The sequence below is a fragment of the Carassius gibelio genome, chromosome A1, assembly GCF_023724105.1.
Source record: "Carassius gibelio isolate Cgi1373 ecotype wild population from Czech Republic chromosome A1, carGib1.2-hapl.c, whole genome shotgun sequence".
Classification (NCBI taxonomy): Eukaryota; Metazoa; Chordata; class Actinopteri; order Cypriniformes; family Cyprinidae; genus Carassius; species Carassius gibelio.
Genome location: NC_068371.1, coordinates 39,000,555 through 39,015,145, shown reverse-complemented (window position 1 = coordinate 39,015,145; position 14,591 = coordinate 39,000,555). Strand labels below are relative to the sequence as shown.

Sequence of the window (14,591 nt, the reverse complement as noted above, 5' to 3'; positions counted from 1 at the left end):
GCCATGAAAAATGATGGTGCTATAACTCACACATACAATGTCCAATCCGCCCCAAACTTCACATTTTTGATAAGACTCTACACCTGAACAGATCTACATGCCAATATTCAGTTATAGTCATAGCGCCACCTATTGGCAACTGGAAGTGACATATTTTACACTGTGACAAACTACTCCTAGAAATTTTATGACATCAATGTCTTTTTTGTGGTCAGTCTAATCTAAAGACCTGTGTGATGTTTAGTTGTGAAGATCTTGAGTTTTTGTTAAAAGGCATGTCCATGTCGCCATGACGAAGTTCGATGTCTCGCCATGGGAATAAAAGATGTTATAACTCAGGCATAAAATGTCCGATCTTGCCCAAACTTCACATGTGTGATAAGGGTCCTGGCTTGAACACATCTGAAGGCCAATATTCCATTATAACGATAGCGCCACCTGCTGGCAACATGAAGATTGGCACACATATGGAATAAACTTTGATATATTGCACTTATATTTATGAGTTTAAATGCATATTTCTCAACGTTCACCTTTTTACTAAAGCCACACGATGGCGGTGAGCCCGGGTGCGAGGGCCCGTTCATCGCTGCTTGCAGCTTTAATTAGGGCCCGAGCACCGATGGTGTGAGGACCCTCTTGGAATTGCTCCGTTTATTATTATTATTATTATTATTATTATTATTATTATTATTATTATTATTATTATTATTCTTCTTCTTCTCCAAAATGAATCGCATTTTTGAGGGCCTAAACATGCTCGAAAAGTCATGAAACTTTGCACACACCTCAGAACTGGCGAAAATTTACGTCTGATATGGGTTTCAGAAGTGGGTGTGGCAAAATGGCTCAACAGCGCCACCTATACACGTTCAACGGTGTGCGCCTCGAGCTACGTTTCATGTACATGTATGAAAATCGATATACACATGTAACTCTCCAATACCTACAAAAAAGTCTCTTGGAGCAAAATCCGAAACCCAACAGGAAGTCGGTTATTACTAATATTATGAGCAAATTTTGTGTCATTTTTGTCATTTCCATGCGTTGTATTTTAACGAACTCCTCCTAGAGATTCATTCAGATCAACACCAAATTTGGTATGCCTAATCTGAAGGCCTTTGCGATGTTAAATTGCGAAGCTTTTGAGTTTTCGTTAATGGGCGTGTCCGTGGCGGCCTGGCGAATTTCGATGATTCGCCATGAAAAATGAAGTTGCTATAACTCAGACATACAATGACCAATCTGCCCCAAACTTCACATGTTTGATGAGACTCCTGACCTGAACAGATTGACATGCCCATATTCAGTTATAGTCATAGCGCCACCTACTGGCAACAGGAAGTGACATATTTTACACTTCGATGAACTACTCCTAGAAATTGTATGACATCAATGTATTTTTTGTGGTCAGTCTAATCTAAAGGCCTGTGCGATGTTTAGTTGTGAAGATCTTGAGTTTTCGTTAAAAGGCGTGTCCATGGCGCCATCACGAAGTTCGATGTCTCGCCATGGGAATAAAAGATGTTATAACTCAGGCATAAAATGTCCGATCTTCCCCAAACTGCACATGTGTGATAAGAGTCCTGGCCTGAACATATCTGAAGGCCAAAATTCCATCAGGTGTGGAAAAATGGCTCGATAGCGCCACCTATACACGTTCAACGGTGTGCGCCTCGAGCTACGTTTCATGTACATGTACAAAAATCGGTATACACATGTAACACAGCAATACCTACAAAAAAGTCTCTTGGTATGAAATCCGAATCCCAACAGGAAGTCGGTTATTTAGAATTTTCTCTGCAAAATTGGCGTTTTTTTGGCCATTTTCAGGGGTTGTACTTTAACGAACTCCTCCTAGAGATTTATTCAGATCAACACCAAACCTTGTCAGTGTAATCTTAAGCCCTTTGCGATGTTAAATTGCGAAGATCTTTAGATTTCGTTAAAGGGTGTGTCCATGGCGGCCTGACAAATTTCGATGTTTCGCCATGAAAAAGGAAGTTGCTGTAACTCAGACATACAATGTCCAATCTGCCTCAAACTTCACATGTTAGATAAAACTTCTGCCCTTAACAGATCTCCATGCCCACATTCAGTTATAGTCATAGCGCCACCTATTGGCAACAGGAAGTGACATGTTTTACGCTGCGACAAACTACTCATATAATTTTTTTGAGATTAACATATATTTTGTGGTCAGTCTAATCTAAAGGCCTGTGCAATGTTAACTTTTGGAGATGTTGAGTTTTTGTTAAAGGGCGTTTCCATGGCGCCATGACAAAATTTGATGTCTTGCCACAGCAAGAGAAGTTGTTGTAACTCAAGCATAAAATGTTCAATCTTCCCCAAACTTCACATGTTTGATAAGAGTCCTGGCCTGAACACATCTGAAGGCCAATATTCCATCATAATGGTAGCGCCACCTGCTGGCAACGGTAAGATTGGCACATATATGGGATATACTTTGATATATTCCACTTATATTTAGGACATTAAATGCATATTTCTCAACGTTCACCTTTTTACTAAAGCCACACGATGGCGGTGAGCCCGGGTGCGAGGGCCCGTTCATCGCTGCTTGCAGCTTTAATTAGGGCTCAAGCCCGAAGGGGCGAAGAGCCCTATTGTTCCCCTAAGGATTATTCTTTTTCTTATTATTATTATTATTATTTTTTTTATTTTTTATTAAACCTTCCGGGGGTTTTTGGGGGCCTTAACATGCTCAAAAACTCTTGAAAATTGGCACACACATTGGAATCTGCGGCCATCAGGACGCCACAGAGACTGGGACCCGGGCGTGGCACAGGGGCTCTACAGCGCCCCCTGGAACACAGTCAGAAATCTTGAACCATAGCTCACACACACTTGCATATATTTATATGAAACTCAGTACACTTGTAGATCTCATTGAGCTGAACAACTTTCGCGCTCTATGTCAAAGGCTCCGCCCAACAGGAAGTCAGCTATTCATGGCTGTTTAAAAAAAGCATGTTCTGGAATTTGATATACTTGTCATAGGTTTTTTACATGATTGCCACCAAACTCGGTGAACATGATCTCAAGACATTGGGGATGAAAAATTGCGAGGGGATTTTTTATATCTCGAACGGTTTGCCCGTGGCGAGGCGTTGAAATTAGGGCAAAAAGTGAGAAACAGGAAATGCCTAATAACATCCACATACATTGCCTGAGTTTGATCAAACTTCATCGGTTTGTTCGATGTATGATACCGATCGTATATATGTGATTATTAAGAGTCAACGTTATAGCGCCACCAACTGGCAGCAGGAAGTGAGTCATTTTCAAAATGCTTTGAATTCAGCATCTTATTTTTACTCGATTTGCTTCAAACTTCATCAGAATAATGACAAAACATGGCCGATGTAAATCTGTTGTGGGGATATTGATATCTTATATATTGTTGCCATGGCAACGTGTCAAACTTGAATATTCTGTTATGGTGATTTTGAGGCAGATAACAACCTCAGATTTACATGAAACTCAAAACACATATCAGTATTCTTGATAGCTAGACAATGGAAAAAGCTTTTAAAAGGGCATGGAAGAGGCACTCTATAGCGCCACCTTTTGTCAAAAGTGGGGGGGTTAGTTTTAGCTACAGACACCAAACTCGGTACAAAAATTGTTCTTATCAACACGGACAACTTTCTAATTCACAGTCATCAGCTACGATCAACAGGAAGTCAGCTATTTTGATTTGAATGTGGATTTTTTTTTTACATTTAGCTGTGAATTAATGCATACTGCTCAGACGAGAGTAACACTATACACACCAAACTTTGTCTACATGATGCCAAAACATTTTAAACAACTTAAATTGCCAATGGATTTTGGATAGCTTGAACGGTTTTGTCATGGTGATTTTTTTAAATGACAATAAAAATGGAATTATTAATTGTCCTGCATTTTTAAATTCCAAACACTTCAAAACCTTTTTTCATACAGAAAAAAAGTCATTCTGAGTAAATATGGATAGTTTCACGACTTTACAACACTGTATGGATAACAGAAAATTAAAAAACTGTCAGACATCTCATCTCACTCTGTCCCTCTGTTTGAGTATATGTGCTTCAGACTTCCATTGTCTGAGAGAAATAGCGCCCCTACAGGTGCTATTACCGGACTTTTACTTTCACTTTTAAATCGGTTAAAAATACAAATACATACTTAGATTTAATTCACACTGACAAGCTAAACCAACATATCTGATTATTACCGGTTCAGGGCTCATGGATAAATTATTTCTGGCCAGAGATACGTGAGAAATAGGAGAGATGAATCACCGCTCTGATCACGAGCGTCTGGAGTAAAGAGCTCAGAAAAAACGAATTTATTCCTGTTTTAAAGCTTTTAAAAATAAATTATTACAGCGATATCACACAATCAACCAATTAGAACACACCAAGAGCTAAATTCAGATGTTTTTGAACTGTTTGTGTGAAAATTAAATATTTGTGGCTGCCTATCTGAAATCACCGCTCCGATCAGCGCTTACAGTGTCGAGCTCAAAACAAACGAATTTATTCTTGTTTAAGAGCTTTTTTAAATAAAATATTACCACAAATGCACACAATAAACCGATTGTAACACTGCAAGAGCTAAATGCAGGTGTTTGTGACTCGTTTAAGTGTGAAAGACTATTTGACACCGCCACTGGCAGAATAACATGTATCTCTCGAGCTGCAGGATTCTGCCTTTCGTCGTACGAACGAACACATAACGGACAAGATTATTTCAAAATAGCTTGGCGAATATGAACGAAAACAGCCAATTGAACATAAACTGTTGAGAAATAAATCTGAAGTGGATCTACTGGATTTGAATATTAAGTGACCGCATATAGCTGCTTCTGTCTTCAATTTGAATCTATAAAAAAAATGAAACTCATTCATCTTGGCTGCTTTTTTAATGTGTGTACGTATGTATTTATTATTTTGCTCTAACAAGAATTAATCTATATTTAATTAAATCAATTACATTTTATTTTACATTTTATTTGTCCATTTCTGCATCTAAACGCCTAAAAACATAAAACATGCTCTATTATACTATTGTTAGCAATTTCTTTATCGTCCAATTTTTCTGGTGTACACTTTTATTTTCATAATAAACTTGTTTGTTAGATTATACACCCCAGACAGCACATGTACGTCTGGCCGACGTCGGCCCAATATCGAAACGTCGGCCTCTATACCTAAAACATCTATAACACATCGGCCTGGCGGAGGCCGATATAATTTGGTCAGTGCTCTGTTCTCCAGCTCATCAGTCGTCGGCCCTGAGTTGGTTCACGACCGCGGGCCGATGCCGCGCTTATCTGTGTGCGCGTGCCCAGTATTCGTCTCTTTTAGCCACCCAGAGAGAGAGAAGAGGATAATCCCAGCGACATCTGTGGCTCTGAGGTAACGTTACGATTTCACTTCAGCTCAATTAGACAAAAAATACTACTTTGTTAATTCTGTGTCACTGAAAAGGTACTGCGTTTATACAGTCTATGGGCAGCTAAAGAGTCTGGCTCATTTTCAAATAATGTTACCGTTAACTTTTTGAGCCAACGGTCACGGTAGCGATTTTTTAACATTAATGTTAACGCCTTAATGCGTTTTCAGAAGTTTCTCGGAGGGAAAATGTAAAAGCGGATTATTAAAGAGAAGTCCTGACTGCTTTTTCACCGTATTTTTCACTCTTTTACAGGCTTCCAGAAATAATCCGGTGAAATAATATGGTGAGCTATTGTTGCTGTTGCTTCTGAACTACAAAATGATTTTTAAATGTATTATTGAATGAGACTGTACATTATAAATGTAATGCTTTAACTCTAGATGTTTGTTTGTGTGAATGCTGTGTGTGCGGTGAGTCCTGCGCGAGCGGTGAGCAGAGTTGCCATGGAAACGGGGCGTCAACACAAAAACCGTTACTGGCAAACAGTAATCTCCGTCTCTCGCTGCAGTTTACACTGTTTTAGGTAAGTTTAGTGTCTAAAATCACACAAATATTACATACAAATGTTCCTGACGCGTTTCTTACTTGTTATTGACATGTTTCAATTAAATGTATTTTATAGAAACGGTTTAGTGTCTTCGGAAAAGTCCGTTATCATTTTAGCAGTTTTCAGGTAACGTTAGGCTAACTCTATAGACTGAGCTCTTGTTGATGAAACTCTGGGCTTTTAATCAAATCTTCGATTTGATTAAAACAAAATGATTTTTAAATTAATTATTGAACGAGACTGTACATTATAAATGTAATGTTTTAACTCTAGATGTTTGTTTGTGTAAATGTTGTGTGTGCGGTGAGTTCTGCGCGAGCGGGGAGCAGAGTTGCCATGGAAACGGGGCGTCAACACAAAAACCGTTACTGGCAAACAGTAATCTCCGTCTCTCGCTGCAGTTTACACTGTTTTAGGTAAGTTTAGTCGCTAAAATCACACAAATATTACATACAAATGTTCCTGACACGTTTCTTGCTTGTTATTGACATGTTTCAATTAAATTTATTTTATAGAAACGGTTTATTTTCTTCGGAAAAGTCCGTTAGCATTTTAGCAGTTTTCAGGTAGGCTAACTCTATAGATTGAGCTCTTGTTGATGAAACTCTGGGCTTTTAATCAAATCTTCGTGTGTGTATGAGATATTTTGATGGCTCTGTGAATGTTTTGCTGGTGATTTGTCAGTATGTTATTGGAAAAGGCTGATTTACTGAATCGATGACGTCACTTACAGTGAGAGTGTAATCGGCTGAAATCAAGTTCACATTATTTTTGATATTTCATGATAAACAGATATTAATACAAATTGTTCTGTGATTACAGGAGGACAGAAAGAAACTCTACAGAACAGAGGTGAAGCTCCAAGATTTCAACATTTATGAAGGGAGATTCTGACTTAGAAATACAGGTGACCTGAAGAAGCTCATGAAAAACATGAATATGCCTTTTTCAGAATACATTTCACCAATTTTAAGAAGTCCCTGACTTCATAACGTAAGTCACACTCAACCTAAAACTAAAAATATTGATTGTGTTATTTTAAGATTATATTTTTAGTAGTAGAATATGTATATTACATATTATTATAATTGTTATATATTATTCTGTCTTTTATCTCCATTTCACCTCTACTCTAGCTTGTTTCCTTCTAATGAACCTGGAACTGCAGAGTAAATATTGTTGACTCTGTGTCAGATTGCTTGTTTTGTTCCTGGACTCTTCAGTGATGACGATCAGAGTCTGAGTGAACCTGCTGTCAGACAGTGAGTACCGTGGGGTTTCAGTCAGGGCCTTCAGTAAACAACTGTTAGATACCTGTACACATCTTACACATCTCTGTTACAGCTAACGCAGCCATATGTGTAAAGGTGCGGTCACACTAGCCTTTGAACGTGCAAAATTATTTTGGACGCCACTGCGAATATGGGCGGGAGCAAGATATAACGGTTTCCCCTTATCACAACATGGGTTAATCTGTGCTTTTACTGTGTCTTTGGCGATGGTGTCGAAAGCGTCTTATTATATTGCACTCTTGTCTCTCTCTCTCTCTATAAATATACACACTAAACAATAAAAAAATATAGAACGTGTCCTCATTCAAATGTGCCATCTGTTCCTGTTTCCATTGACACTGCGAACCATGCAGCTTCTTTTTAAATTATCTTTTAAATATGTATTATATAAAATATGATGCTGCAGTACGGCTAAAATTAGCACTTCATTTTTTAATTTCTGTACAGAGAGCTCACGCAGTGACGTATCGATCATCTACTGGTCCCACGACTTCACGTGATGCGAATTCGCAGGTCAAAGTTCACCAAACTTGAACTTTCGAACGCAGCGAAATGCGAAAATTTTCGCATGAGCCTGGGTTTCCGGTCTGACGCATTCGCATGCGTATGAATGGAAGTCAGTGGAACGAAAAGTGCAGTGTGACCGCCCCTTAATGCACATATTATGCCCCACACAGGCTCTCAACAACAATGACGGGGCTGATCAACAACTTCAGCAGTAGGCTAGATTAGTGTGGGTTAAAGGGATAGTTCACCCCAAAATGAAAATTTGCTGTTAATTTACTTTCCCTCAGGTCTTCCAAGGTGGGGGTGACTTTTTGGTAACAATTTATAATAAAGTTCAGTTGTAAGTCACTTTTAAGTGAGTAGTTAATGATGAACTAATCATTTACAAAACATTCATAAGCGCCTAATAAGTGATATACTAATAATTTGTGTACTTTTTGTAAATTCATTTTAAAAGTCATTTACAAGTAATTAGATTATGATTAACTAATTATTTACAAAACATGACTGTGTTCATAGAAATAAATGATGTTAATATTTTTATCTATGTTCTGTAGATTAAGTTATAAATAATTTACAAGTGACATGAATATACATTCACTAATGATTAAGTAATATGCTATGATTTACACATCTTTCATAAGCAATCTTAAAAAAAATAACATCATGAAAAAAATCTAACAGATCCTTAATGGTTAATAGTTAGTAGTTAATATATTATGAATCACTTATAAATCATTGAAATGTCAACATTGTACTATTATCTCACTGAACATTATAAATCATTTACAAAGCTTTCTGCACCCCCCAATCTAAGGTGTAAACTACTCATCATTGTTTTAAAATAAAAGCTTTGATGAGGTAAAAAAATAAAAACAGGTAAAAAAAATAAAGCACTAAAATGATTCTAACATATTGGTGGGGGCGGGAGGGCTATTTAGGAGTGCATAGCTATTTACTCCCAGTTAAGCAGAACTAGGTTTTAGTGTAGAAAACAGAGTCTTTCAGCATTCTGCCCTGTAAGCCTGCTTCCTTCAAAAATGTCATGCAGTGGCCGTGCTTGAGGCTTCCTGATCATCAACCCAGTCAGGTGCTGAGCAATATGAACGAACTTTTTTTCCCGAGACTATATAAAGTTAAACAGCACTTGTCAGTTGGCATTTTATGATCTAAATTTAATCTAACGTTAAATCATGAAATGCCAACTGACAAAGTGCTGTTTGACTATAACTTAATCAAACGCGATCGCGCATGGAGATACTAAATAATTAATTTCCACAAAGCGGTAGGCTATATTTATATGTGTATTAGCGAAATAATTGTTATGTAGTAAATGATAATATAATCTAGGGTGTTTAAACAAGATAATCTTGTCAAAAGTTTCATTCAGTCGCCGTGCTTAAGCCTCCAGATCATCCGTCAGTTGCTAAGCAATATGAACAAACTTTCTCTTCTAGACTAATGGTGAGCAAATACAACAGATAGAGAATTAAATTCAACGCTTTTATTTTCAACATGCACTCATTCTTGTCTGTTTTATTTAATTCATGTAAAGATACGTCTTTATTGGGGCAGGACATGATGAATTACACTACGTGACTCAATGAGTTCGTCTCAATTGTTTAGAAACAAGCTGCATAAATTAACTATATCAGGAATTTATGTCTCAGATCTCGTTTGTGCATGTCTGTTATGTTAAATAAAGTTGATTAATTAAAGCAAACCAAGTAGAACATATATTTACCTGTGCACTGAGTTGTTGGTGACTGATCTCCTCAGACACCCGGGCTGCAATGGCGGAAATCTCAAAACGGCCACAAGATGGCGCCGTAAATCGGCGAATCCGATATTACAAAACCGATACCCGATTATGGAAAAATGCTTAAATATCGTGAAAAATATCGGTAAACAGATACATCGGTCGATCACTAATATATATATATATATATATATATATATATATATATATATATATATATATATACACACACACACACCAACACACACAAAATCAACCAACCTGTAACCGGAAAGTTTACATTTACAACTGATGAGTAGTTTACACTTTAGATTGTGGGTGCAGAAAGCTTTGTAAGTTATTTATAACTTAATCTACAGAACATAGATAAAAATATTAACATCACTTATTAATCATCTATGAACACATAGTCATGTTTTGTAAATGATTAGTTTACCATTAGCTAATTACTTTTATTACATGGCTCTGTGGGTACTTGATTCTGATTGGTCAGTTGCGACATTCCGATGCATGTTATCCCTGGATAAAAACCTGTAAAATGTACTAACACAGGCTCATCCGGGTAACAGTAGTTGGTGCTGTACTCTTGCTTTAACTATTTTTTTTTATTGGTGGAAGCTGTGCATTTGTTTAGCTAATAAATTATAAAAACTGTGTACAACAGTTGTGTACAATTGTTTAATTTTGTCTTCCTGGTTAGGGTTGGCCTGATTGACGATGCCATCGTCCATCGCCGATGGCTGATAGACATTACGATGCTGCGCCGGAAACAGCGTCATCAGCTCCAGTATCTCGCCCGTGCATCTGTTGTCATGTGACAGAGAAGTCACGTTCTATAGACAGTTTCTATAGACAGTTGTGAGGGTGCTGACAGCTGGTTGCCCAGGCTATGGATTAAAGGTAATACTGTTGTAAGTAGTGTTCATTTTCTCCTAAATACCGATCATTTCGCTTCATTAGACCTCAATGTATCACCAGTAGCCACCGGTATTGATTTGGTCTTGTATTATCAACTACATTATTATCAACTAGAGATCAACCGATAGTGGATTTTTCCAATACTGATAGCTAGTTTGGACCACACTGGCCGATACCGATTTATAGAGGGCGTGCTGTCATTGAATGTCAAAATTTGATTGGCTGATGATTCTGTCACTAATGCTTGTAACAAATCAGATGTGACTTCTTTCATCAAAAGGGTAGCACAATCTGTAGTGCTGGCCATAGACTTTTTGTAATGTAGGATATTCCAGGTCAACCTCAACTAAACTAATCACAAGCAATGTGTGAACATTACACAAATGTAAATGATAACTAAATAGTCTGTAAAAGCATTTTTCACACAATTTTGTTTTTTATAGGGCCAGCAGAGCCCTGCTCACCCTGACGGCCCACCGCTGCTGTCAGACAACATCTCCAAGATGCTATAAACTGCAGGACTAGTAAGTACAAACTTGAACATACACAACTGTATCATAAGTTTGGGAAGGTATGGTTTTTTGTGTTTTTGAAAGTCTTTTATGGCAACCACAGTTTAATATATGAAATGAATACAGTTCACTACAATTTAAAATAATAGTTTTCTATTTGAATATATTTACAGAAGTAATTTATTCCTGTGATGGTAAAGCTGTATTTTCAGCATCATTACTCCAGTCTTCAGTGTCACATGATCTTCAGAAATCATTCTTATATTCTGATTTGCTTCTGAAGAAACATTTCTGACTATTATCAGTGTTGAAAACCGCTGTGTTCCTTCACTTTTTCAGGATTCTTTGATGAATAAAGTTTTAAAACAGTACAGTGTTTGAAACAGAAATGTCTGTTTTAACTTTTGATAATTGATAAGACAGTGATAATAATTGAAAATGTTTATTGAGCAGCAAATCAGAATGATTTCTGAAGGATCATGTGACACTGTAGACTGGAGTAATAAAAATTAGCTTAGATCACAGAAATAAATTACATTTCACAATATATATTCACGTAGAAACTGTTGTGTTAAATTGTAATATTTCACAATATTACAGTTGTTTTACTTGCTATTTTTGTTTATTGATTGGTGAATTGGAAGTGGATGTGTGTTTATTAAACCTACTTGTGATTAAATCATATATATATAGCAAAATAAGCTCAAATTGAGGCAGCAGCATCTATGGTGCATGGCCTGTAGTGAGGTCACTAAATTCTAATACCAAGAATTTATCAAAGTCCACTAAAGGAAGCAAAACCTATTGGTATTTTACTTTGAAAATAGCCTTCCTAATAATATTTGGGGCTCGGACACACTTTTTTTTGTTGTTGTTTAAATTAAATTAAAATACATAGTTTAGTATTCACACAACACATCTAATAACCATGCACTCCAGTTATATGTGATTAAATAAATAATATTTTGTCTGAAATAATATGAACAGCAGCAGCTATGCTAAACTTTCTCCTTTTTATTTCCTGTCTCTATCTCAGGATGGCCATCCCAAGGTTTCTAGAGATTACACCAGCTCCAAACTGAATCCAAACTCACTTTTGAAGACTTCAGATGACACCAACGCTCACAAAGACTACAACTGTACATGAACACACAAAACATTGGACACACAAAACAATTATTATCCTTATTTTGCCTATAAGGGTAAATTTGATGATTTTCAAACTGCTTTATTGTAACGTCTCTTATATCTGTAAATGAACAATATTTACTCTCTGAGTTATGTGGACCTACATGTCCCCTTTTATTTGTAAGCATCACTTTAAAAATGTTGAAAGATAATGTTAATGTTAACTGAATACAAAACTAGACTTGTTTAGTAAAATTTTATCAGAAAATATTTTTGAACTTTTATCATGCAATTTAAAACATTTTAATTGCTTAATTAGGAAACACTTTAGAATAAGGTTCCATTAGTTAATGTTAGTTAATGTATTAATTAACATGAACAAACAATGAATAATACATTTATTACTGTATTTATTCATCTTCGTTAATGTTAGTTAATGAAAATACAGTTATTCATTGTTAGTTCATGGTAATTCACAGTGCATTAACTAATGTTAACAAGCACAACTTTTGATTTAAATAATGCATTAGTAAATGTTGAAATTAACATGAACTAAGACTTATAAATGCTGTAGAAGGATTGTTCTTGCTTAGTTCATGTTAACGAAAGTAGTTAACTAACATTAACTACTGGAACCTTATTCTAAAGTGTTACCCTTAATTATTGTTTACCTGGTTTTATTTTGTGTTTATGTAACTTTTTAAAAAGTTCTTGGCATAAAGTTTGTATGCGATGCTGACAGCACTGAACACATGACTTTTTATTATGAACTAGATGGTCTTCCCAGTGAGTCTCAGTCATCTCTGGCTTTTTAAACTGTAACCTTGAAACTTGCATTTCCTGTAAACCTACTTTGAAATAAGTATTGTCAAAAGGTGCTATACTCAAACAACATTTAACCATGCAAGTACTGTAGTAATGGTTATTTTTGTTTTTACTATGGTTTTACTGCAAAAGCTGTAGTAAAATCATGGTTAATGTTCAAAAGACTACAAATAATCCCGAATTATCCACTTTTGATCAAAGCATCTGGTAAATGTTATTGTATTTGTACATGTAATATGAAATAAATGAAAATATTAATAAAGTTGCGTCTGTTCTTGAGAGTGGTGTGTATTGTTTTATTATAAACCAGCGGCGGTAGCCGCGGGTGGTCCGTAACGATGAGCTAAACGCCGGTGAACCGCGTCCACGCAGAGCGGCCGGGATGTATCGTCTCAGCATCGGCCGGAGAGCATTTCCGATCAGAGGCCGACGTCGCCGAGACATCTTGCCTATTAGCAAACGCTCCCTGAGCGATATCGTCCCGATGGAATTTTGTAGGTCGGCTCGACATCGGCACAACGTATGTGTGCTGTCTGGGACAGTTACAGTGGTCTATAATAAATATTGACAGGTTTTATTCAAGCTGTTTAGAATGATTGCAGTAGGCTAATTTTTTTAAATGTAAATCCAAAAAAAAATAAATAAATAAAATAAATAAAAAACATTGGAAAACAATAACTGTTGTACTTTTTTATACATTTTGTATAATTTCATAGTTTATGCATTATAGTTATAAAAACAAATAAATTTAGCCACTCACATAGAAATCTTAGGCCTTATCCTTTTCTGACAGTTTTAGGGATTTTTAAAAATCCCCAAAAACCTTATTTGTGCTGCAAATAATAATTTCAAACTCAAAAAGTAAATAGTCAGTTCATGCTTTATAAAGCCTTGTCCCAATATTAATAGTCAGTAGTAAGCAGTTTATAAATACAGCTATAAATAGCTTGTTTTTGGTTTATAAGCACATTTATTAAAAAGGAGAGTAAAGGGTCAGTTATCTTCCTATGAAAAATTAAAAAATAAAAATAAACAAACAACAACACAGATTGATACAGAGCTCAGAAATTCTATTGTGGATTTATGATAAAATCAGCCTGTAAATTAATTCATACTCCTCCAAGAAGACACAAGTAGTTCACACCAAACTTTTTTTTAACATGAAGCCAATATACTGAAAATGTTAAATTGCGAATGGGTTTAGGATACCTTAAATGGTGTGGCCATAGCGATTTATTAAAGTAACATAAAAAAATACAATAGTTATTTTACTATATCTTTAATTTTTTTCATTCCAAACTCTTCATAATTTTTTATATAGGTAGAAGTCATCATTTGAAGGAAGCACAGTAAGTTTCATAGCTTTATCATTTTCAAGAGCCAGCATAAAATTAAAACTATCATAACTTATAAATGAAGCTTGCAATTCTTAGTACCAATAATGGCCACCAGATGGAGCTATAGGATTACTTTTAAATAATTATTGTAGAAACAAGTATGATTTAAATCATTTATAGAAATCTTTCAAAGAAAAATAATATGTATTTTATGTATTTTACTGATAAAATGACCCTCACTTAATTAGAATAACAAGCTGAAGTATTGTGAACTGTATATTAAGAATAATTCTTTATAGG

The 14,591-nt window shown here is 35.9% G+C and overlaps 2 long non-coding RNA genes across 14 annotated transcripts in view; one reads left to right on the top strand and one right to left on the bottom strand.

The window, feature by feature from the left end:
• Nucleotides 1-318: 318 nt before the first annotated feature.
• Nucleotides 319-14,591, bottom strand: part of LOC128021164 (uncharacterized) — a 28,763-nt gene continuing 14,490 nt past the window's right edge. The window contains exon 3 of the long non-coding RNA XR_008185490.1: nt 319-1,886. This is a non-coding gene — a long non-coding RNA (uncharacterized LOC128021164). The remainder of the gene's footprint in view (nt 1,887-14,591) is intronic.
• Nucleotides 5,156-13,233, top strand: LOC128021134 (uncharacterized). Of its 13 annotated transcripts, XR_008185487.1 has the most exons (10): nt 5,156-5,426; nt 5,719-5,989; nt 6,089-6,139; nt 6,322-6,429; nt 6,529-6,579; nt 6,836-7,006; nt 7,150-7,275; nt 10,272-10,482; nt 10,933-11,013; nt 12,038-13,233. It is a non-coding gene; the product is annotated as an uncharacterized LOC128021134 (long non-coding RNA). The 13 variants fall into 13 exon arrangements; XR_008185484.1 differs by lacking the exon at nt 6,529-6,579 and having other exon boundaries at nt 6,287-6,429; XR_008185485.1 differs by having other exon boundaries at nt 5,719-6,139.